The sequence below is a fragment of the Ostrea edulis genome, chromosome 10 (assembly GCF_947568905.1).
Source record: "Ostrea edulis chromosome 10, xbOstEdul1.1, whole genome shotgun sequence".
Lineage (NCBI taxonomy): Eukaryota > Metazoa > Mollusca > Bivalvia > Ostreida > Ostreidae > Ostrea > Ostrea edulis.
Genome location: NC_079173.1, coordinates 27,203,063 through 27,229,511, shown reverse-complemented (window position 1 = coordinate 27,229,511; position 26,449 = coordinate 27,203,063). Strand labels below are relative to the sequence as shown.

General features: G+C 34.1%; 1 long non-coding RNA gene across 1 annotated transcript; it reads right to left on the bottom strand.

Moving 5' to 3' along the window:
* Positions 1–18,567: 18,567 nt before the first annotated feature.
* On the bottom strand, positions 18,568–21,141 carry LOC130051073 (uncharacterized). Its single transcript, XR_008799494.1, has 3 exons — positions 21,028–21,141; positions 19,212–19,380; positions 18,568–18,919 (listed from the first exon to the last, which is right to left on the bottom strand). It is a non-coding gene; the product is annotated as an uncharacterized LOC130051073 (long non-coding RNA).
* Positions 21,142–26,449: the final 5,308 nt, after the last annotated feature.

Below are 26,449 nucleotides of genomic sequence, written 5' to 3'. Positions count from 1 at the left end.
CCCCCTTTTTTTCTTGCATAAATTCCCCCCCCCCCCCCCCCCAATATACCACTAAATTTCATTTACAACCAAATTCCCTTTAACATGTATTATAAATCGATAAGTTCTACACATGTATCAAATATGATGTCTATTGAAGCGTTTCTTGGGCAACTATACCTGTTTCAGTGCAAATAGGTGAAAATAGGTAAAATTTCACCATTTCCCTCATTTTAAAACTTGGATATTTTATTGCACTGTGTATTAAATTTTGATTGTTTATGTGTTATTAATTCCTATTTGTCTCTGCAATATCATGGAATAGGTATCATTAAATTGCAAAACATGGGTTTTGCATTAAACCAAACAGAAGAGTACATTCTCTGATTTTTTTTAAAATAGATCTAAATATAGAAATGGGGGAAAGCAAGTGTCTCTCGTTTCCATGGTTACCGATTAAGTGGAATGAAAATAATTATTTTACGTTCAAGTTATGTTATCTAAAGCATATATACCAAGTTTCATGAAATTCCGACACATGTCCATAAATAGCCATTTGCATGGTTCTATCGTAGACAGCCTCTTAAACACACTACATAACAGGGTTTTTTTTCCGGGGATATAATGTTAATTTCAGCAAAGTACGAGAGTTTGTAGCAATACAGTTTTAACAGACACGATATTTTCTTTATTTAAAGTTCATATAAATTAAAAAGCCGATGCGAGCCTTCCATGTTTTGTAATCAAAACATCACCAAATATTCAAAAAATGACGTACCGATGTGCGATATAACGACCCCTTCGGTAATTATATCAATAATCAAAACCAGTAATTTAATTGGTACTAAATGAAGAATTCAAACGTAACCCTCTCAAATGTTGTTGCATTTAGATGGGTAAGTACATCAGTCGTTTACTGCAAACGGAAATTTAAAACTCACAAGTAATCGCATATTCCCAGACCCATGAAAAACGTGTAACATGCAGAAATCTGACAAAATCAAGTAACAAAGGACGTGTACGCAAAACATGTGCTAGTCACGGTATCACAATGTCATGGCAGTTTTAAAAATTGCACGGTGATAAATTTCAATTAACTGTTTCATAATAATTAGTTACAGGGGGGTGTAATATAATTGTTTAAAAACAGTTTTACGCTTTTAAATAGATAAACAACGCGGCGAATAATGAAGCGCACATAATAATAATAATAATGATAACAATAAATTCTTTTATTTAGACAGGATAACACAATTAGTACAAATGACTAATTTACATCGTGGTCCTGTATAAAACATATTCACAGACAGATAAATGAGAGAATAGAAAAATAGATGACATGCATAATATAAAATATATACATAAAATGCACACGCGATATCACTGGGGGGGGGGGGATAAACATACATGTATACATCATATCTATATATCACTTATTTGAGAAATAATGCTGCAAATATGCTGATTTAAAAGATGTAATAGAACCACAGCTTCTGACAGATTCGGGCAATTGATTACATAAAATTGTGTAGGATACCTTAAAAGACTGTTTATAATGGTCAGTTCGAACTTTTTGTAAATATAAAATGCCACTATCGCTACTTCTTGTTGCTCTGGAACTAACTTGGCTGACAAAACTAAAAACGTTCATATATTCTGGTATCATGTCATTAAGAACCTTAAAAGCAAGCACTAGTTTTCTATATACAAAATAATCATGAACAGGCATCGATTTAAGAACACTAAAAATATCAGCTGTAGAAGTCTGAGTTACTTTCACCTTCAATATAATTTTGGCTGCCCTTTTCTTTAACTTAAAAAGTCTGTCAATAAAAACCCTGTTTTTGACTGAGCACCAAACTGTGCAGCAATAGTTAAAATGAGGAAATATAACAGTGTTATAAATTTTCAATAATGCTGCAGTTGACATAAAAGTTTGCAGGCGACGTAAAATGCCTATTTTCTGTGAAAGTTTCTTGCATAAAGAATCAGTGTGTACAAACCAGGTTAGACATGCATCTATTTGTACACCAAGAAGTTTGGCCGTTTTAACAGTATCTAAAACAATATCTCCTACTTTGATATACATTTTTCTACACTTTGAAAGTTTTGTGCAGTGTCAATCAACATACATTGTGTTTTCTCTAAATTCAGCGTAAGTTTATTACTTTCCATCCATTTCATAGAGTTTAAAAGATCATCATGTAACCTTTGCTCAAAAACATCAATAGATTGATGTGAAACATCCTGAGATGTATCCTCTGCATATATAGAGACATTTGAGTGCTTTGGGCATTTAGGATAACCGTTAACAAATAAAATGAAGAACAATGGACCCCTGAGGCACTCCTATTGTAACATCTTTTTCATCTGACAAAACACCTTTCCATCTAACACATTGTGATCTTCCGCTAAGATAAGACTGAAACCATTTAAAAGAATTTTGACAAATACCAAATGGTGAAAGCTTGTGTAACAATACTTGGTGATTTATAGTGTCAAAGGCTTTACTAAGATTAATAAAAAGAACACCTGTTAATTTGCCACTATCTATATTACTTAATAATTTATCAATAATGTTATGAAGTGCTGTTTCGCACGAATGCTTTGGTCTAAAACCGGATTGATGTTCCGTTAAAAGATTGTTTTTATCCAAATACTCGTAAAATGAGTTAAAAACATGCCTTTCTATAATTTTGCTCACGATTGTTAAAACTGACACGGGTCGATAATTTATCACCATAAAATTGTCACCATATTTAAAAAGAGGGGTAACTCTAGCTTTTTTCCATTCGGATGCAACCACACCACTTTTTTATAGACATGTTTAACAAATATGTTAAAATTTCACCAATCACACCCGAGCTAATTTTCAACAGCTTTGCAGAAATAGCATCTAACCCCGTAGCCTTCGAATTTGACATAGCATTTATTTCATTTCTGACAAAATTAATAGAAATATTTTGAATGCCAAAAAAGAAGTCGTTAAAAGTATTGGACATCTCTTTCGCATCTGTAACGGGTTGTCCTGCATTGACTAAAAGAAAATGAGTCAAAAACCTTTTGTGGTATGTAGTATTTTTTCCTTCTCATAAAAATATTAAAAAGTGCGTATTATATTTGGTTAAATACGAGTGTAAATTAATAAGCATAATGCATTATTCCGATTGTATTTTTTCCCTAGAATTATGGAAGCCCATTAATGCCATTGTAAAGAAATATATTTCTAAATTGATATGACTGTATATGAGATTCTGTAAACAATTATGTCCCCTTTCAAAGGAGAAAGGGGGGGGGGTGCTTTGTACTTGTCGGTCGGCAGACCACATGTTCGCTCAATATTTTGGGAACCATTAACTTGATCGTTATGATATTTCAAATTGATTGGTTAGGAGTAGAAGAGGGCCCCTATTGATTTTTAGGTCAAAAGGTGAAGATTCAGTCTACTCTGGACATAGGAATATACTGGTCGTTCAATATGTTGAGGACAATTTGCTTGACAGACATCAAACTTGGTACACTGCTACATCCTAAGGAATATATAACCCACAATGATTCTAAGGTCACATGGTTAAAGGCCAAGGGTCAAAATAGATATTGGAATATACTATCCACTCAATATCTCAAGAACCCTTTGCTTGACGGACATCAAACTTGGAACACTGATATATCTTACGAAGTAGATGACCCCTATTGATTTTGGGGTCACATGGTTAAAGTTCAAGGGTCAAACTGGACATAGTAATATAGTAATATCTTGTATCCTATATTTCAAGAATCAGTAGGTTGATTGACATCAAACAAGGTACACTAGTACATCCTATGCAGTAGATGACTCCTCTTTATTTTAAGGCCAAGGGTCAGTTCATTCTGGAAATAGGAAAATATTATCCACTCACTATCTTGACTTGAATTGGTTTGGAACTATTATCAATTAAATTATGCATGTATAAAACCGTTTTCAATTCTGCACCATGTTGGGGTTGTAGTATGTTTGCATTGTTTGACAAACATTTCTTGTTTTCTTTATTGTTTTGATGTAGCATTTTATGACTAATCGCTGAATAAACTCTCAAAATTTGCACGGAGAGTCAGTACAGTAAAAACACCGATGTTTCTTACAGATGTCAACTGCATAGTGATTATAACATTGACTAAAGTTTAAACTCAAGGAATTGATTTGCTAAACTTTTTAGCTCACCTAAGCCAAAAGCTCAAGTGAGCTTGTCTGATCGCCTGTTGTCCGTCGTCTGTCCGTCTGTCTGTAAACTTTTTTAGATATTCGTCTTCTTCTTCAAAACCCTGGAATCAATTTCAACCAAACTTGGCCAAATGCATCCTTGGGTAGAGGGCCTTCAGCTTTGTTCAAACGAAGGGTCATTTCCCTTTCAAAGGGGAGACAATTACCAAAATGAGATCATTTAAAAATCTTCTCCTCAAGAACCACTGGGCCAGAAAAACTGAAATTTACGTGAAAGTTTCCTGATCAAGACCCCGAGAGGTCGGATGGGGTCATAATAAGGAATTAAAATTTCACATACAAATATATCAGGAAACTCTTTAAAAATATTCTTCTCAAGAACCACTGAGCCAGAAGAGGTGGTATTTACATGAAAGCTTCCTAACACAGTGCAGGTTCAAATTTGTAAAAATCATGGCCCCGGAGCCAGGAGGGGGCCACAAGGGGGATCAAACTTTTACATAGAAATATATAGGGAACATCGTTAAAACTCTTCTCAAAAACTACTGGGCCAAACAAATGGAAATTGACATGAAAACTTCCTGACATAGTGTAGATAAAATGCTGGCCCTCGAGGATAGGGTGGACCACATTAGGGAATCAACGTTTTACATAAAAATATAATGGGTAAATCTTTAAAAATCTTCTCAAAAACTACTGGTCCAGCAAAGTTGAAATTTACGAGAAACCGTCCTTACATAGTACAGATTCACGTTTATCAAAATCATGGGGCGAGAATAGGGGATCAAAGTTTTACACACAAATACATAGGAAAAATCATTACAAATTTTGAAAAATCACTAGGCCAGAAAAGTTCACATCCACATGAAAGCTTCCTGACATAGTCCAGATTCGATTTTGAAAAAAAAAATTGGCCCGCAGGAGTAGTTTTGGGCCACAATAGGGATAAAAGTTTTACATGCATATATATATATATATATATATATATATATATATATATATATAAAAGCACTAAAGTTCCAACAACACCCAATACCTCAAAGTGTCGGATCCACAACATGGATACAAGGTCAAATACAAAAAAAATTTATACAAAGCACTCAAATGACCAACGACACGAACAACGATATATATATATATATATATATATATATATATATATATATATATATATATATAAAATCTTTAGATATGAGCCAAGGTGACTCAGCTGAGCGATGTGGTCCATGGGCCTCTTGTCGTAGGATGGTGTCTTCTTACAACCACTGTGCTGCTTATTTGAGAGGGTTTTTTTGTGATCTAAAGTACTATATGACTACATAATGATTTTCCTCCAATTCTTTGCATTCGTACATCATGGATTGTTTAGCACAATTATCAGTGAGCAATGCCTCTTTACATCCATGTTGAATATCTACATGTAATTCAAATGGTTGTGGTCATGACGCAGTCAAATTTAGCCAATTTACACAGACATGATGCATTAAAGTATAAATCCTGCTAAAGAAGCGTGTATATGCGAACTCACACACACGATGCTCGTCATCCTTGATTACTACTATCTTGCTCCTTCAATATTTCACATTTTGTTTGTGACTTATTTTTGATTAAAACGTAATATTACGCTGTCAATTAATAATAATACGAGCATTTATAATAATTCATAACAACCGATTTAAAACGAACTAACACCAAATTTGAAAAAAGTGAGATATACTATATTTTACATCACGAATTGCCATTGGTTAGATTGAAATTTGTCATTGTCTGCTATCTTCACTTTTCTACACCCTAATCTTTGTATCTAGCATAATGAAAGAGGAAAGAAGCTACTAGTACTTCGTTGCAGATGCTTTATTGCTAACATTTCACTAAATTATGTGGAATTTGGACATGTGATCCAATATTGACAGCTTGATATTTAACGTTTACCAATTTTGAAGGTGATGATGTGAAATACTGAAGATCGTAACGCTTTAGATATCCATGCATACAATAATGCAAAGATCTTTTTTTTTTCTCTGTGGAACACATGAAGATAAGGCTAGAAAGAATACACTCTCGAAAATGGGGGAAAAACGATGATTTAAAATCAGCATGTCCATTCATAACTGAGGTCCACAATTTAGATCAAATTTTATTTCTACATCTAAAATGTGACATTGTAATTTATTGTCAGATTATTGTAGAAATGAGAAATAAAAGGTGAAGATAACAAACAGTGATCAATCTCACAACCCCTATAAGCAATGAAAAATAGAGAATTGAGCAAACACAGACTCCTGGATATAAAAATGTTATCTTTATTTACACAGCCACTCTATATTGTATGTATACGTCTTGTACTCATGCAAGCGTTCTATAGAATAGTGAATGAACCTCCATCACAAAAGAGCTGATATATCAAATATTGCATATTCAAGAAAGGTGAAGATAACGAACAGTGATCAATCTCACAACTCCTACACGCATTACAAAATAGAGAGTTGGGCAAACACATAACTCTGGATATACCGGATGTGGGATGGGGTGCCTTGAAGTAGTAAGCATCCCCTGTTGATCGGTCACATCCGCCGTGAGCTCTATATCTTGATCAGGTAAATGGTGGTATCCGTAGTCAAAATCAGTGTACCTAGAACGGCCTAACAATCGGTATGACACATGTCAGACATCATTTGACACAACTATAGGTTGTATTGGCAAACTCGATCGTCATAACGACCATAAATGTTGACTTTCAACGAAGCAGTTGAAACCCCTGCACCAATAACTTGTTTGTCAGTAGCCTGATTCGATTTAAAAACTAACCATACACAGAACAAGCTCTTGTGTGTTGAATCAGTCGAGAGATATAATCACCATATGCAGGTGATAATGAAATATTGCTATATCAATATTGGAAGTTGACGATGGAGAAGTTGACGATGGAGAAGTTGAAATCATCCCGTTTGTCATAAAATTGCAAACCTTCAAAGTGTTTCTATTACAAACGCTAATTTAATCAGAAATTGATATAAAAAACTTATTCTAAGGACTCCCCAAATGCGGATGCAATACTAAAGTCACTCCAAAACACAAGGGACGTAGATTACAAGAAACGCAACGTAGATTACCAGATTATCATTTAGCAATTAAATACTAAACCTGCTGATTATTCAAATGAGTAATTGAAGATGAATTCTCTTATTGTCTTTAAAACACTTTTACTACCTCTAATGATGTCATTTATTACCTGAATTCCTTATCCAACAAAATGACAAAATTTCAAGCAATACATAGTACGTAATAACAATCAAACTTTCTGTTATATTAAACGCATACTTTGTCGTTGCTTTTCCTTTTTGAAATTTCTTTCCAATTCTGTCATGATTAAAGGGTTCAGATACTTTGTTATTTGCTTTAATTTGTTAAACTCGTAGCTCATCAGGATTACCTGGCAATTTAAACAAGGTCCGTATTCCTGGTAATGTTTCTGGCTTCCGTGCAAAAAAGTAGTGAAAACTTCATCATCGTATTCGTCAACTTTAAGAAAAAATCTATGATTATCGTAGCAAGTAGAGACGTACTGACCCACATTAACTCAATGGACGGTCTTCAGTCATTATAACCATGGATATGCTCTTCATCTGTAGTTCAATCACCTGGTTTAGTGTCAATGGAATCAATTGCCGTTTTTTGTTTCACTGGAATAGATACGCGTATGTTGTATTGAGGTAAAGTATTGAATACAGATGGAAAAAAAGGAAGAGTTTACAAACGTTGCTGTTTTGCCTTTTTCTATCCCGATGTCACAATGTATTTGTATTGTTCCTATCACTGGGGCAAATATTTCCGCTAATCCATCTCGATTACTAGTAGTTGCACAATCTTCAGCATTTACAAACACATAATTAAAACTTGTGTTATATCGATATTTTAACACATCTTGGACGGTTGCCCAACCCCCAACCCCCCCAACCCCTGTTGTATAATGAGAAGAACTGTTCTATAAAGCTCGGTTTACATTGGCAACGGTGGTCTTGTGATTATTTAGTATGATATTTTCTGTACGATTTAGGGCATCTCAAGAAGTTATTGCAGATTTTTTATATTTCAGTGTTATTTTTACACGACTTATTGTAAGGAGGTTCGGGAAAATTTGTATGATGACCGTATGGAAATTGTTAGTTAATCGAATGCTTTTATGATAGCCCCTGTGCGATCTCCCAAAGTCGTTCGAGAGATGTGAAAAGCCCTTTGAATATCCCACGACTCTACATTATTTGTAAAATTAATTGTTTGCACAACAAACTTAAACTACAGTACGTTTAATGTCCGATTAGGAACTTTCGTTCGTGCAATGATTGTGTGGAAGTCGTACAATACAATATACGACATGTACACGGGGTGTGTGATTCTCTGGTGCAATCCCAGTTACTGTGTCATTGCAAGGAAGCAGCATAGCAAGGTAGATATGATATCCCCACAAATTAAAACTAAAAATTAGCACTATCTATTTAATAAATGAACATCACTTTTTAGCTGTACATGAAATGTAATATATGCCGTTATAAAATTTAGAAATTCATTTCAAAATTAAGGATTATCTCCCTCATGCATAGCTCTTATCCTTAGAGGAATAAGACTCCACCTTTTTTGACACGCTGTTTGTGACTTTAATAGCTCTAAAACTACATTGTTATTTCGGATTGCAAACATTTCGGTTGAGCATCAATGAAGAGACATTATTTGTCGAAATGCGCATCTGGCGCATCAAAATTGGTACCGTATAAGTTGTACATGTATATTACTTATACGCACTGAGTGGCGTCACAATACATATAAATGCACACACACCATTAGCTTATTTGCAGATAATATCCTGGACATGTCTTCTGTTTAGGACAATAAATTTATACTTTTGTCAATTGGAAAGACTCGGTATACCTTTTACTCAACAAATACATCGAAGTTTTACATTATTTTGCTATGCATTTAAACATATTGGACAAAGTCTACTTTATGAATATAATGCCGCACCATACAGTGAACACTTGTTTCAATTACCGTATAGCAGGGTTTTTTCCGCGTGTATCTATTTTCCGCTTTGTTCGCTACGATTTCTGAATCGCGGAGAATAAATCCTCGTAAATTTGATTTAAAATTTTGTTTTGGTAGTAGAGTTATGTTGCATAAGGTAATAGTGCGGTGAAAGTTCTGTGTTCAGTTCCCCCTATATCTGATAATCGTCAAGTAACAGGTATGTAAGCTTTGGTGTTTGTTCAAAATATGACAATCTATTGAAATGGGCCGCGTTCTTTGCTTCAATCGATGTATAATTATATCTGAGCTACTCATACATGTAACGGTGCATGATTATCGTTTTAAACTGAAAATAATTATCGATAAATATTTTGTATGAGTATCATTATAGTTAACGAACAATGATTTATGTTACTATACCGGTAAATGGTACATATTTACAATACATTTGAGTGTAAACGAAAATGTACAATTCTTTTTGAAAACTGCTTCGCAGCACAGGCGGGTGATCAGCTGAGCACGTCTTTAGAAATTGACGATGTGCAGTTCGATTTATCTCTCACCCGGATCAAGCCACTCGGATTAAAATGGCTGACAAATCTCTATGCATATGATTACGTGCGAACAAAACCCGAAATGGTCAGAGACGGATTCAGAGAAATAGGAATATCATCCATATTCAGATTTGATTATAATTGCGACAGTAACTAAGAAATCTTGTAAATCGTTTCATTGACTGAATTTTACATAAACAATTACGAGTTATAGGTAAAAATGTTGGCTTCTCCCCTCAACTCCTTTATAAGTTTAAATAAACGTGAATTATTTTTTCGCTATGACTTTGAAATAGTGAATATTTCATTCACGTAAATTTGATATACTGTTTTAGGTTCTGAACTCGCGGGAAAAATATGACGCGGAAAAAAACTTATATACAGTAGTGCCATTTTGATACGAATGAAAATCACATGTATGAAATTAAGTTAACACAAAGGAACTCCGTAACTAGATGTTTTATGACTTTTAAAATAACATAAAACAATATACAAATTGCTAAGTAGTAAATAAAACACCTTACCTTAGAGAAGCTGGATTATAGGCAAATGTACATATATGTCATGTATAGAAATGGAAAAAGTTTGCTGATTAATATAAACTGTTATGCAGAGAAGTATAAAAGCGTCCTTTCTGCTAGACTGCCGTGTCCAAATTGAATTCAGCACGGACTATGGCGGTTTAAAGTCCAGTGAAGTGAGATTCCAATTAGGGCACAATAAAAAAGGCTCCAAACAGAATTTGAGGTGTGTTATATACACCGAATAAGAGAATATTATTTTCATTACATACAAAATGAGAATATGGGGAATTTAATTTAATATTCATCTTTCAACATTGGTTCACATTATAAAGTAAATTGCATATAAGATGTTGCCACCCGTACATCTATATAAACTATAAGTTGGGGATTTCTTTTGAGTCAATGAGAAATTATAAAGCAAAATCAATCATACATAGATGCGCTTGTTTATCGAATGAGTTGGGTGACGCAGATATCGTACACATGTGATAGTGAAATATTTTTACATACATATAGGAATCTGATGGTGACAGACCTTATTTTTTTCTTAACTGCCATAAAACTTATGTGTTCGTTTACCATTAACGTCCCAAATCAATAAAAAAAAGATATTCAAATATAAAACACAGATAGATAATTCTGTGATGTTTTTATTTCGAGTTGACTGGATAATTTCTGATCAACACGTTTAAAACAAAATATAATTATTAGATAATTGACTAACCGTTCGTGATGGATTCAAATTACTTGTTTAAAACTAAATTTCGTGCAAAATATGCTGTCGCAGATTGGATCAGTCTAGAAAATGATTTATTTCTTCATTTGAGCGTTGATCAATTAAGGTTAATCAGGAAATCTTTTTGATTCAGAGACTTGTGGGGAAATAAAATAGCAACGTTACCAAATGGAATCTTTGATGCATTGACGAAGCTAGAGACACTGTAAGTATATATTTATATATATATATATATATATATATATATATATATATATATGATAATTATTTGTATGCAGAGGAGGTGAAGAAAATGAACAATGTTGAACAGTGATGAATCTTATATCTATTATAAGCAATACGAAATTAAGAGTCGGACAAACATGGACCCCTGGGTAAACCAGACATGGGGACAGGTGTTTTAGAAAAGTAAGGACCCCCTGTCGACCGGTCACATCTACCATGAGCCCTATAAGCGGAGTGATCCGCAGTCAACACCAGTGTGTAAAGAATGACCTAACAATTAGTATGAAACACATTAGACATAACTTGACTCAATGGCAGGCTGTATTGGTAATTTAGATCGTTTTAACGAGCATATAATTCGCAAAACGGTCTCCTTAAACGAGACTGTTGAAACTCCTGTAATGTCAACTTACAATTGTTTGTAAGAAACCTGCCTTAATAAAACAGATCATAAGGAGAACAAGGTTTTGGGTATTGAATCAGTTAAGATATTAAACATCATATACAAGTTATAAAGAGATACTACTATATGTTATGTAGATATTGGAAGTTGATGGAGAAGCTGAAATAATTCCGTGTTTCGTTAGTTTGTCGTAAAGATTTATTTTCAATAAAATATCTTAGTACAAAGCAGATGTAGATGTATATGTGGTGTTTTTCTTATTTCAAATTTATATGGAAATATGGAATGAAAATTATTTCGTTAATAGGTAAAACGTCGTCGATATATCTCAATGTAGAGTTAAAGGCCTAATAACTGTAATTTCGACTTATTACTAGTCACTTTTCAACATTGAATCTCATTATAATGCAAATTTGCATATAAGATGTTACCACCCGTATATCTATATAAAATATAGGTTGGGGATTTGTTTTGAGTCAATGCAAAATTACAAAGCAAATCGATCATACCCAGAACAGGAGCTTGTTTATCGAATCAGTTAATCGACATAGATATCATCCCAGGTGATAGTGGAATAGTTCTATATACATATAGGGAGATTGTGGCGGACCTTAGTTTTCCCTAGCTACCATAAACCTTATATGTTCGTTTACCATTAACGTCCCAAAACAATAAAGAAACAGCATTAGACATAAAACACAGATAGAGGATAAATTTATGTTTTTATTTCGAGTTGCCTGGATAATTTCTGATCAACAAGCTTAATGGAAATTATTATTATTATTAGAAAATCGACAAATTGTTCGTTATTGATTTAAACTACTTGTTTGAAGCCAAATTTAGTGCAGATACCATGCTCTCACGTATTGAATCATTTTAGACAATTATGTATTTCATCATTGAAGCGTTGATCAATCAATCTCCACCAGTGTGTAGAGAATGTATTCCGAAAGTACTTTCCTCAAAGCACTTATCATTAAATATCAGAATTCACAGTAAAAACCACAGTAAATGTCAGTAATTCTCAGCACCAACATACATGTTCAGTACCAACTGCAAAAATATCAGTTATTATCAAAACTTTCACCAGTGAAAAATTCTTGATATCGTTAAACGATATACAATCAGTAAATCAACGATAATTAGAACATTGACAATGGTGTCGGATGAATGAATTGATCATAAAGTTTTACTACACGCCATTAATGAAAGGTGAAGATAACGAACAGTGATGAAAGGTGAAGATAACGAACATTGATCAATCTCATACCTCCTATTAGCAATAAAAATAGAGTTGGGCAATGACAGACCTCTTGCTATGCTAGAGATGGGATCTGGTGTCTGGGAGGAGTAAGCATCCCCTGTCGGTAGGTCACATCCGCCTTGAGCCCTATACCTTGATCAGGTAAATGGAGTTGTCCGTAGTCAATATCAGTGTGCCAAGAACGGCCTAGCAATCGGCATGAAACACGTCAGGCCGATCTCATAATTCCTGTAAGCAATACAAATAGAGGGTTGGGCAAATGCGGACGCCGAGATGTACCAGAGGTGGGATCAGGTGTCTATGAGGAGTAAACATCCCCTGTCGATCGGTCACACCCGTGGTGAGCCCTATATCTTCATCAAGTAAATGTAGTTATCTGTAGTTAAAATCAGTGTACCAAGAACGTTTTAACAATCGATATGAAACAAGTCAGATAGCATTTGACCTAATGATAGGTTGGAAGGTGAAGATAACGAACAGTAATCAATCTCAAAACTATTATAAGCAATACAAAATAGATAGTTGGGCAACACGGACCCTCTGGACACATCAGAGGTGGAATAAGATCCCTAGGGGGAGTTGGCAAACTGCATCGTTGCAACGATCTTATAATGTGAGAAGAGCTGACTTAAATGGACACGGTGGCAGTATTTAATTGCTAAATGATAATCTGGTAATCTATGTTGCGTTTCTTGTAATCTACGTTACTTATATTTTGGGGTGTTTTGTGTTGACTCCGGGTTTCTGTAGTCCTTAGAGTAAGTTGGTGTTTTTATCAATTTTTGATTAAATTAGCGTTTTTAATATAAGGTTTTGAAGTTTTCCAATGATTTGATAAGCTAAACAAAAGAAAAGGCATAATTTTATCCATTCTAATAATATGTGTTAATATTCTCAGATTCTCTTGGGTTGTTTTAAATGCGCTTGGACCTTTAGATACACTGTATATCGACAACGTTTTTTCTATTAACAATAATAACTTTCAGCCATAAAGCGATTCGATATATCCATGTGAGCTAGAAATAAAAGGCACCACAGAGTCGTCCACGTCTGCTTCATTCTTAGATATCTTATTGAAAGTAGATATTAAAGCTGACATGAATTAATAAATACGTACACCTTTCTCATCTTATCCGCCATATTTCTCTCAGGTAGCCTAATTTACTCTACCCGTATACAGTACCCGCAACGTTATTCTTGACATGATAAACGATATAACACGATACACGCATGATAGGATAGGATACACGCACGATACGATAGGATACACGCACGGTACTATAGGATACACGGTAAACCTGATAAACGCAAAACCTGATAAACGATCTTCACGACAGACCTGATAAACGCAAAACACGATATACAATCTTCACGATAAACGGAAAACGTGATAGAAATGTTGTAAATTTAGAAACAATTTAGACAGAACGAAAGTTTGATACGTACAAAATAATAACATTTTGTTGATAATAAGGATTTCAATACTCAATATATACCTAAAGCTATAATTTATTTATCCAAGGTTGTACGTTTATTTCTTATTTTCGTACAATTCTATTTATGTTTTTTTTAACGTCATTACAACTAAAATCCGTAAGCTAAACTATATATGGTATTGAATTCATTATTTGATATATATATATGAATTTTCTCAGCCAATGATTCTAAAACGTATATTGTAACCTTGAATGTTTAATATATGAATCATATAGGGAGTGATTGATTTTTATCTTGCTTAACGTCTCGCTCGAGAATATTTCACTCATATGGAGACGTCACCATGACCAGTGAAGAACTTTTAAATTTAGGCTTATGCTCGGCAAAATTTTACGACCATTGAGCAGTGAGGGTTTTTTAGCATGCCACACCTATCGTGACACGGGGTGTCTGTTTTTAAGGTCATCTCCGAGGACCCGTGGCATTCACACTTGATGCCAAGCGTTTAGCAATTAAACAGGGAATTAACAAAATGTAATATACTGTAGTGATATCATGCTTCAATAGCTCTCTTATTCTAATGTCTACTATCTTGGATATCAAATAAAACTAAGTAATATTTTGTGTGTAGCGAGGAGGGAGGGGGGTTATTTTGCATCAAACTCTGAGTTCACCGCTCATTCAACAACTACAATTATTTTCATAATGACCGCTTTAAATACAATCAAATGCACTACACCATATGCTCATATGTTAGATATTTCTACACTATGAGTGATAATTGATAGTCATAAGTAATGGAACAATATTTATATGAATTGATATTTTGTTAACAAAAAATAAATAAACTATTAAAAACATATACGAAACCCGGCTTGATTTAAAGTCGCAATTTAGAGACGCTTTAAAATGTTTGTGTTTAGCATGTAAAAAATTCAAATAAACATCAAAACCAGCATACATTTCCAGTATCTACACGTACGACTTTTGGTATATGTGTACGTGTACAAATAATAATAAGAAAACGATGACAGCTGAATCGTGCCCAATTGAGCAGAATTTTGGGAGATGTAATATACCCTTGCACTCTTTTAAAACAATCTTCTAAATGTGTGAAATACAATGTCCCTGATAATATTTACTGTCAAAACACGGTTGATACACAAAATCAGATAGATAAGAACGCGCACAAGTTCAGTAGTTGATATATAAGTTGAATACAGGTGAACAAAATCGGAAGAAAAAGAACCATTATTAAACTTTTTGTAATAAACAATATAATTTACTGATTTTTCTTTTCAGATCGGAACTTCCTATTTCTCTGTTAGTGTTAATTACAAATAATTGTTTCTAGACAAGGAAATGTTTATGAACTCCAGATGAAGGAGCTTTCAGTTTTCCTGTCCCCGTTTGCTCAACAAACCACTGCCTACTTTCCAGACTACTTAGAATGAAATTGCGATAAATTTTTGCCCTCTCTGGACAGACATCAAGCTCTTTTTATGTCTTAAAATCGACAGCTTTATGTTCTCCTTCAAATATAAGTTGTCTTTCCTCGATTCCTAAAACTTGCTTCTTTAACAAAACGAATAAAACTTTCGGAAAGTATCTTACTTTTTCATTAGATTTAATATACGATCCCGATAGTTTCCGAAGCTACACGATAAACGGAAAACTTGATACACGCAAAATACGATACACGATAGACCTGATAAACGCAAAACACGATAGAAAACGGAAAACCTGATACACGATAGGATAGAATACACGCACGATACGATATTTTACACGCACGATACGACAGGATACACGCACGATAGAACACGATAGGAATGTTAAGAATAACGTTACGGGTACTGTATACCCCAAATGTGATTGTCACACCTGAGTGATTTTTCTAGGTGGATTTGACCAGTGCACATCTCCGATAGTAATATATAGGGAATGAGAGACACATAAAATCACATTTGAAAACATTATACTTTGCTCAAAATTACAAAATATTTATTGAATAACAATGCAACATTCTGGAAGTTTAGATAAGTTAGACAAAAAAGCAAAAAAAAGAAACAAGAACAAAGAAAGCTGTTCTTGCATACTTGCCAGTGCATGCAAGTATTTGCAGGTTTTTTTATAAAATAAATGCGGATAAATCATTTGCCATTAACATACTGATAGAATGGAATAAGCAAAGAGCATAACATAGATTATTTATATCATTTCTTCCAAAATAAAGGTGCAGGCCATATGCATAATATATAATCCACAAGGTATATTCGCCACACAAAAAAACCACGCTGTCAAACACGGGCATATATTCAACAGGTATCGGAGATGTGCACCTACCGAAAATATTAGATTATCTTTATACTCTCTCTCTCTCTCTCTCTCTCTCTCTCTCTCTCTCTCTCTCTCTCTCTCTCTTATATGCATAACTAATTTATGTACCTAAATTATTTCCTAATTTTTAAAAATCCACAATATTCTTACCAGTAAATCATACTTCCCCTGGTTGAAGATAACTGATCGGCACGGGCTAAGTGTATCGCATTCTGTACAATAGAGAATGGTATTTACTGTTGGAATGCAAATTGAGTTTATCGTTTTGTTTCATGGATTATGCACATAAAGTGAGTTTTACAACTACTTAGAGTAGTTCGACGGGTGTACACGTACATCTGCTGTCCTTTACAGATATTACGAGTAGACCCAGGTAAACAGTCGTCCGCATTCTACGCGTTTGCTTGTCAAGCATACATGTCATGTTTATAAGTACAGTAGTATTTATGTATTTGCCTTTTACTTAAAGTAATTGTGAATTGTATATATATATACACTTTGCTTATTTTATTTTATCAATAGATAATACATGAAATATTCCTTTGCGTTTTTGTATAGTTTTTACATATTGACAGCAAATGTACCCACATTCACGTGAAGAAAAGGCATTCTATATACACATGCATATTTATTCAAAGCTGTTAGAATGATTTACCACTGTACGGTATGTTTACTATAATTTTGAGCACTGTGTGGTGTTCCAAAACGTGATTTCATTTTTTCTTAACCCTTTCTCTACAGGCACATTGTAGAGGTTTTTAAAGACTAAATGACAATATTTTTAAATCGAGTTACATCTGCATGTATCACGATTTTAGGTAGGCATGTGATATATAATTTTGTTACGAATTGGACAGGGAACATTTTTTTCATAAAGTTTGTCATGTTATCCCATGACCACAAAGAGTTCTACGGGGTCAAAGGTCATTTAAGTGCACATTTTTGCAATCTTTTTTCTCTGGAATATATATATTACGACCCCTCTCACTGGATTCGAGTCAAAAATAGGAAATTCTAAATGTATGAGCTGATATGTCTTTTGAAATACTACAAAAACATCACAATCAAATTAATCAATTTTATTGACAAATATTTTTGGTTGCTAAGTAACAACACTCATGGTGTAATTTTGACCATAATTTGCCTTTCTACATCCATTCGACACAATTCAAACATAATTACATTGCATGATGATTAGTAAATGTCAAGCTATTTTAAAAATATAATCTTTGACTAGATCTTAATCATTTTAAAAGGTTTTTAACAAAAAATATAATGAAGAGAATTAAGGTCAAAGGTCATAAAATGAAAATTTCGTACTTCATATACATATTCATCATTTTCTAATAATATGACGTTTTGCCATTGTATCCCACTAAATAGTAGAAATATTGCAACATTAAAACAAAGATCTTTCCTGTTAAAATCTAAAAAAATCAATTTTTCATACTCAAATATATTTGGTTGCTAGGCAACAACACCATTATGATATCAAATGCTATGAGAAAATAATGCCCGATTTTCCTCCCCAAGTTCATTGTACATGTATACAAATGTTCAAGTACTTACTTTCAATCACTAAATTTAAATGTACTTGCATTATATTTAATAAAAGTTGTTCTTCTTATATTCAACCTCTTAAAACATATTTCTAGACATAATTCTTGATACTAGGTTGTTCCGATACGGGCGTGCGTTGACCAATATCTGTCTATCGACTGAAACTTCTCAGCAGACATGTATAAGATAATGCCCAAAAATCTGAAGAAAAAAAGATTGTTTATACTTAGCCCCAATATACTGATGTATTCTCAGATCTCTTGAATACTCAATTGGCTCTGTAAATGTTTTCTATAATCAAGGCCCTCTGAAAATTATGCGTTTAATTACTTGTAAAATTTTATCTGGGGTAATTGTAATACACATTTAATAAATGCGTTAGATGCACAGCCAGATTAATTTTGGTAAAGGTAATCTTATAAAATGCATTTTATTATTCGTTTTAAACTGGAAATCACTGTCACAATATAGGTACTTTAAAACTAGTAATACCTGTACAGTTCCTCTTCAGTGAGAGGCTTCGAACTTCCTTGGGAAGCATATGACAAGCCTTCCCCCTAGATATGACCATCACAGCATAATGGTTGGTGGCAACACAGATGGAGAAAACCAAATCTTCTGTCAAAAAACAGCTTCATAAAATCTGCAATTCTCTGAATAATCAGGTCCCATATCTGAAAATAAAAAATGCAAATAAAATCAGTATTGGCCATCATACCATATTTGTCAGCATTTAAAACACTTATCATACCTTATAATAAGAAACAGAATAATGATTTTCCGTGTTTTGTCTCTTTTTGTATGCATGTGATACCTAGTAATGCAACGATAAACAGTAAAATGGTACACGCATATCAGTGTACCATAATGCCATGATTCCATTTGTGAATGTATTATCTGGATTCATTTGAATGTTAATTAAATGTATACGGATTTAACTCTATATTCAACCTCAAAGAGTCATACCAACTGCATGCCAGGTTGTCACTCCGAATGAAATGCCACAGTTCTTGGATCAGGTGTCCCTTTGTCCTCCACATCAACATACTTCCAATGCATGTCTGGATTTGCCAGTAGACTGTCACTAGTGGAAGATACCCGGAAGCTTCCCACTAAATATTGGGATGTCAATAACCTTTTTAAAGATGAAAAAATACAATTAAGAATTATTGGTTTGTGTTTTAAAGCAGAATATAAACTTCATGATAGTAAGGGACAGTTTCGCACGAAAGTACTGATCATATTTATTTAAAGATAGAGATGTTCTATATTTGAAGTGCTATTTGGTAAGGGATTACATACATAGTTATTTCGGATTTCAAAGATTTCGGTTGAGCATCACTGAAGAGACATTATTTGTCGAAATGCGCAGCTGGTGCATCAAAATTGGTACCGTATAAGTTTTACATACATATGTTAGAAATCAAATGAATGGAATATTTTATTATTCTTTGGGAGTGTAGCAGAGTGCGTATTGAAAAAAAAAACCCACTATACATCATGGAGGTGTTAGCATTATGCCCAACATATACAATGGGAGCAAATACTGAAGAAATTCAAGTTAAAATATACAGTGTCCAGCGAAAATATTGTGCCTCTGAGGGAAATTGAATGGCCCCAGATTTAAAGTAGAATTGAATTGGTTCTTCATTGTACACAGTGTCTAAATCCCCTGGCATGGTACTACTCTGATGGGGTGTGGATTTACTTGAAATTAGAGAAAATCTAAGCAAGAAGTGGGCACATGCCCATCAGCTCATAGCACACCAGCATTTATCACGCCTCAGACAAAATTGTTGAAATCTAATTGGTCAGATCTTGGTCACATGACGCCGTGAAAAAAAACCGTATCATGCGAGTAAAATCCGTATTGGGTGAGTAATTTTATTTATCGTCGGGTTCGACTTGCAGCCGTGTCAAAAGGAAAGACATTTGACTAAGTTGTATGATATAGACCCCCACATATACAGTTAGAGGTCTTCGACGTGATAAATTCGTTACACAGTTAGTTAGTGACCTGATACGGAAAAATACATGGTGTGAAAAGAAAACCCGTATCGGGCGAGGCTTCGCCTCGCCCGATACGGGTTTCTTTTCACACCATGTATTTTTCCGTATCAGGTCACTAACTAACTGTGTAACTAATAGTATGGATCATATAATTAAATGCTTTTTCCATAGCCTGCCATAACCAGATTTTGATTGACGTTACCCCCCCCCCCCGTACACCTTTTGTCCCAAACACACATTTTGTTTTTATTTCTGTTACAATATGAAGAAAAACCTCAAATTACGGTAATAAATTATATTATTACGATAATACAATAATGCAATATAGGCTTTCCTAACAGATTGTGTTTTCTTTTCATAGAAAGATAATTTTTTTTATAAACATAGAAAATCTTGGAAAATAGCCTCCGCACCAATGGTCATGAATGCCTAGTCTGATTAAAACCATTCCACCCTTTTCTCATCGTACACTAAATCCACCCTCTTCTTACACTCGCGCGTCAGGTGAGGAGATACCAAAAGGTGGGGGAGTCAGACTGATTAATGCTGGGCCAGGACAGATTAATTGATGTCAGATATGTTCAGCTCTTAATAAACAATTGGGTGTTATACACTTGGTTTAGATATCATAAAATATAAATATTTTCTTTCATGAAACGACAAATTATGGCATCAAATCGCGGTTAATATATTAATCGTGCATTTTTCATAACATGACATAACCGCGAACGTTTTTTTCTTCTAGTCGGCCTATGTGGCTACATCAACTTACATGTTTATACTGAATGCATGATCGTTTGGGTCATCCTGCAACAGGATATCCAAGGTATCTTCAGACTTCTTCATCTGACATCAGGTCGTTTCAAGATGTAAAATACAATACAAGCATTTGTTGTGTTGTTGTTTTCGTTGAAACGGAAACACGTGTGCTGTCCGTGGACACTTTCAGAAAACCCCGCGGCCGCGATCCGGATCACGGGGGGAAAAGTATTATATATACAATATGCAGACTGGTCTTTTTGTTTTCTTTGTTTGGCAGAAAAAAATTATTTCTATACCGAATAAATATTACATAACGTTTATATCTGAATTTGAAGTATTTTTTTATTCACTCTACCGACGTAACATTCTCATTAGATGTTTTATGAAGTTACAATACAAGTAGGTGGTGAAACTGTTATTTACCAATAATGGTTTTTATACTTCTTTTTTTTTTAAAGCAGAGAATACCTGACTGATTCTTTCATACATATATGTATATTGTTTTAGTGTATCAAAAAGTACTCATATTACCAACAGAGGACAATACAAATAGTTTTCACTACTTTATAGTGCGATGCGCGTCGACCGCTTTCAGCACCGACGTTTTATCGCTAATTTTAAAGAAAACCGCGCAGCATGTCCCAATTTCATTTTATCGTAATATAGAAACTAACAAGAATTACAACACGAATTAGGGCCCATCAAAAAGAAAATTTCCTGTACTTTTACAGGCTGTATTTACTTTTCCCTATTTCCATATATGAATATTGGTAAAACGTCGATCTGTTTAAACATTGCGAAATAAAATTGTAAGAAAGCGTACATGTGCAAAAAATAGCTATTTTCTTGTAACTTTGCCAGGCATTAGAAATAATTTTTATATGTTCTGAAAGCAGGGAATATATGCTTTTGAAAAATATAAAAAATAGTGCATTCATACGGGAGATTAAAAAAATCGTATCGAGGGGGAAAATGGCCTTGCGACAAAGTGTTGCGTCATATTTAGACGAAGCCATCTTTCGCTTTAAATGCTTTTATTAATTTAATAGCTTTATTTACTTAACTGATTTTTACATAGTTAAAAAATAGAGAAAATTTCCAAAAATATGATATATAGATCATATATTTTATGACCGTAGTTTGAAAGATTTAGAGGCACTCCTTTTGCGCTGTCCCGTTTTTACGCGCCACCGGTCAAATTGACCGGTACGGTAGAGAAGGGGTTAATGTCCTATAATTTAGTATCGGATATGTACTTGTTACCTGTCGAAGCTACTCGCACAGGTAAATCGAAGACACTGATGTGACGTGAAGCGTAGTGAAACCCGTCCCCTTATACATTGTATACCATGCGAAACTGATACATATAACGACAGAATATCAAACTAATATGGCGGATTATCAGAGAAATATGGCGGTTCTATAGAATTACACTAGATTTATTAATTCATGTCAGCTTTAACGGCAAACTGACAATTCAACTATATGACAAAAAGGATGAGTACAGCTTCTCCATCGTCAACTTCCCATATTTATGTAACAATATTCCAGGATCACCTGCATATGATGTTGATATCTCTCAACTGAAGCAAAAGCTTGTTTTGCGTGTGGTCAGTTATTAAAGCAAGGCAAGGTATTGGCAAACAAGGTGATGGTACAGGGGTTTCAACAGTCTCGATTGAAGTGAGCATTTCCCAATTTCTATGGTCGTTATAACGATCTAGTTCGTCAATACAACCTATCATTGGGTCATATGCTGTCGGACGTGTTTCATGCCGATTGTTAGGCCGTTCTTGGCACACTTATTTTGACTACGGTTAACTGTGTTTACCTGATTAGGATATAGGGCTCACCGCGAGTGTGACCCGCTTATATGAGTTATGAGATCGATCACTGTCCGTTATCTTCACCTTTCCAATAAGGAATACAAAAAACAGGAGTTCGACAAATAAGGACCCCTGGATATACCAGAGTTGGGATAAGATGGTTAGAAAGAGTAATCATACCTGTGACCGGTCACATCCTTCCTGAGTCCTATATCTTGATAATGAAAACAGAATAATGGGTAGTTAGAAGCAGTGTGTACAAAAAACAATTGATACAAAACACGTCAAACATTGTTTGAGGCAATGGCAGGTTGTATTTGCAAACTAGATCATTATAACGACCATATAAATTGCAAAATGCTAAGATTAAACAAGACTGTTGAAATTTTGTAAGGAACCCGTCTTGCTTTAAAAAAGAATCATAAAGAAAACAGGGTTTTGCGTTCCGAATCAGTTGAGTAGATATATACACTATATACAGTTGATGATGGACTAGTTGCTACCTGTTAAGTAGATATGGGAAGTTAATGGAGAAGTTCAAATCATTCCTTGTGTCATAAGTTTGCCGATAAGATCTATTTTAAATAAAATATCCAAGTACGAAGCAGGTGTAGAGGTATATGTGGTGTTTTTTATTTTTTTTTGTTGTTGGATATATCGAATCGATATATGAATGAAAACGATTTTGTTAATAGGTAAAACGTCGTTGATATATCTAAATGTAAAGTTGACACTCTAACAAATATAGTTCTAAGAATTTACTGGTCACTATCACAGATGGACGAACTGACTGTAACCATATCAAGCTAACACATTAAAAAGTCACAATGTAGATATAAAGAGTTTATTATGTACAATATATCATAAAGATCATGATCCTAATTCCACAAGTGTCTATGATCTTGGCTCATTAGCGTAGAACTCTGTGGGTTTGACGGATGTACCCACTCCTGGAGTTTGGTTGACCTTGTACTATACGATTACTCTCCACATCCTGCATACACTGGTTATATGAAGATAACTGTAGTAGACCACAGGGAGAAGACCTGTTTTGATACACATCCATATAATGTAATATATTACATATATGCACTGAGTGGCGTTACATTACACATAAATACACACATAAAATTATCTTATTTGCAGATAACATCCTGGACATGTCTTCTGTTTAAGACAATACATTTATACTTTTGTCTATTGGAAAGACTCCACAAAGACATTGAAGTTTTACATTGCATTGCTATGCATTTACATATATTGGACAAAATCTACTTTATGACTATAATACTGCACCATACACAGAACACTTGTTTCAACTAGTACCATTTTGAAACGAATGAGAATCACATGCATGGAATTAAGTTAACACTAAGGAACTCGGTAACTGGATGTTTTAGGACAGTCAAAAAAACAACAACATAAAACAATAGACAAACTGCTGAGTAGTAAATAAAAAAGCTTACCTCAGAAAAGCTGGATCATATGCTGCATCATGTATACGCCTTGTATAGCATCGGAGAAGGTTTGTTGATCCATATCGGATTTCAAACATTTCGGTTGAGCATCACTGAAGAGACATTATTTGTCGAAATGCGCATCTGGTGCATCAAAATTGGTACCGTATAAGTTTTACATTACATACATGCAGAGAAGTATGAAAACGTCAATCCTGCTAGACTGTCGTGTCCAAACTGAATTCCGGACGGGCTGGTGGTTTAAAGTCCAATCAAGTTAGGTTCAAATTAGGGCACAGTAAAAAGAGGTTCCAAACAGGATTTGGGGTGTGTTCAATATATACACAAAATAGGAGTATATGTATTTAAATTACATACAAAATGATAATAAGGAGAACTTAATGCTACACTCACTTTTCAACATTTGTTCACATTATAGGGCAAATTAGCTTATAAGGTGTTGCCACCCGTGCAACTATATAAACTTTAAGTTGGTAAATTGTTTTAAGTCAATGCGAAATTACAAACCAAAATTAATCAAACACTAATGCACTTCTTTATCGAATAAGTGGAGGAACGTAGATACCATACCCAAGTGATAGTGGGATATGTCTATATACGTATAGGAAGTTGATGATGACGGGCCTTAATTTGTCTTAGCTGCCATAAACCTTATGTGTTCGTTTACCATTAACGTCCCAAATCAATAAAGAGAGATATTCAGATATATATAAAACACAGTTAAAAATTATGTGATGCTTTTATTTCGAGTTGACTGGATAATTTCTTATCAATAAATGTAATGGAAAATATAAATATTAGAAAATAGACAAACCGTTCATGATGGATTTAAATTACTTGTTCAAAGGCAAATATAGTGCAAATACCGTGCTGTCGCAAATGGGATAAGTTTAAAAAATTATATAGTTCATCATGGGAGTGTTGATCAATTAAGGTTAATCAGGAAATATTTTTGATTAAGATACTTGGGGATAAATAAAATAGCAACGTTACAAATGGACTTTTTGATGCAATGACACTGCAAGTTAGAATTATTTTTATACAGAGTAGGTGCAGATTACGAACAATGTTGAAGTGATGAATCGTATATCTATTATAAGCAATGCAAAATTGAGAGTTGGATAAACATGGACCCCTGGGTAAACCATACATGGGAACATGTGTTTAAGAAGAGTAAACATTTCCTATCTGCCGACTAAGCATCCCCTTATGACCGGTCACATCTACCATGAGCCTTAAAAATGGAGTTATCCGCAGTCAACACCAGTGGGTAAAGAATGACCTAATAATTAGTATGAAAAAAAGATTAGATATAATTTGACACAACGGCAGATTGTATTGGTAAATTAGATCGTTATAACGAGCATAGAATTTGCGAAGTGTTGACCATAAACGAGACTGTTGAAACTCCTGTAATATCGACTTCTTTGTAAGAATCCTGCCTTGATTAAAAAAAATATAAGGAGAGCAAGGTTTTGAGTATCGAATCAGTTAAGATATATAACATCATATACAGTTGAGAATGGAATACTGCTACATGTTATGTAGCTATGGGAAGTTGAGGGGAAGATTAAATCATTCCGTGTGTCATTAATTTGCCGTTAAGTTTTATATTCAATAAAATATCTAAGTACGAAATATATGTAGAGGTATATGTGGTGTTTTTATTTCAAGTTCATGTGGAAATATCAACTCTACATATGAATGAAATGATTTCGTTGATAGGTAAAACGTCGTCGATATATCTAAATGTAAAGACGAAAGCCTAACAACTGTAGTTCTGAGAAACTAGTCACTTTTCAACATTGGTTGTAATTATAATGCAGATTTGCGCTGAAGGTGTTGTCACCCGTACATCTATATAAACTATAACTTGGGAATTTCTTCTGAGTCAATGAGAAATTACAAACTCAAATCAATTATACACAGATGCGCTTGTTTATCGAATCAGTTGTGCGACGCAGATATCATACACATGTGATAGTGAAATACTGTAACATACATATAGGAAGGTGATGGTGACGGACCTTAATTTTTCTTAGCTGCCATAAAACTTATTTGTTCGTTTACTATTAACGTCCCAAATCAATAAAAAAAAAAGGAGATTCAAATAGAAAACACAGATAGT